Below are 935 nucleotides of genomic sequence, written 5' to 3' on the forward strand. Positions count from 1 at the left end.
TGGGTGGGAGGCTGGGGGGCTGCATATGGGGGTGAGGGGCCCCAGACCCTTCCCCAGGGGTTGGGCACCCCGGTGCCAGCTCAGCACCCCGTCCCCTCCTAGGGCAGCTCCCCAGCTCCCCAGTGACACGACCCTGCGAGCAGCCCCCCGGGATGAGCCCGTCGGGACCCCGGCTGCCCACCAGCGAGCCCCTGCCCAGCTCCTCCCGTGCCTTTTCCTCCCGACACCGCCTGGAACCAGTGCAAGCACCACGGCTGCGGGTTACCCGCTAGCAATCAGCCGGGCACCTTAATTAGGAGCTTCCAGCAGCACAAATGGGGGGTCCCAGCCCCGACGCCCCACGGCCACGCACTCTCCCCCCACGAAGCCTCTCCCTGCCTTGATCCAGCCGTGCGTTCCCTCCCCTCGTTAATAAATGAGCTGCGATTGCTGGCAGGGCTGGGTGTTGGTGCCGAGACAAGCTGAAGCATGCGGCAGAGACCTGGCGTTGGGGAGCGGTGTGCCGTCTTCCCGGCGTGCAGGATCAGGCCCTGGTTCAGCCTCTGCCCGAGGCAGAGGGGCAGAGATGGGGGGACGTGGGGACGCGGCCCCTGCTCGCCTTGTCCTGGGGCGTCCATCAGCGGGAGGAGGTGGCCACGAAGATGCATCTCGGCTTGGGGCATCAGCCCCGTCCCCAGTGCCCAGCGGGTCCCCCCGGCTCTGCCCAGTCCTTGGCACTGGGAACCACGGTGCTCCGGTACAGCAAGACCCCAGCGGGGACAGGCAGCGGGTTGGGGTGACTTGCCGGTCCCCAGCTGTCCCGCGTCGCCGTCTCCCCCAGCACAGTCCTGGCCAGCTCCCGTGGGGCAGGGGGTGTCGCGGGACCCTCGCCGGGGCTTCACCCGCGGCAGCTGTTCAAGCCTGGATTTTCTCCACCGCCTTGTCGGCCACGGCCG

The 935-nt window shown here is 69.4% G+C and overlaps 1 protein-coding gene across 1 annotated transcript in view; it reads right to left on the reverse strand.

Moving 5' to 3' along the window:
* Positions 1 to 935, reverse strand: part of APC2 (APC2, WNT signaling pathway regulator) — a 25,216-nt gene that overhangs the window by 1,400 nt on the left and 22,881 nt on the right.

The sequence above is a fragment of the Aptenodytes forsteri genome, unplaced genomic scaffold (genome assembly GCF_000699145.1).
Source record: "Aptenodytes forsteri isolate BGI_AS27 unplaced genomic scaffold, ASM69914v1 Scaffold147, whole genome shotgun sequence".
In the NCBI taxonomy this organism is placed as follows: domain Eukaryota; kingdom Metazoa; phylum Chordata; class Aves; order Sphenisciformes; family Spheniscidae; genus Aptenodytes; species Aptenodytes forsteri.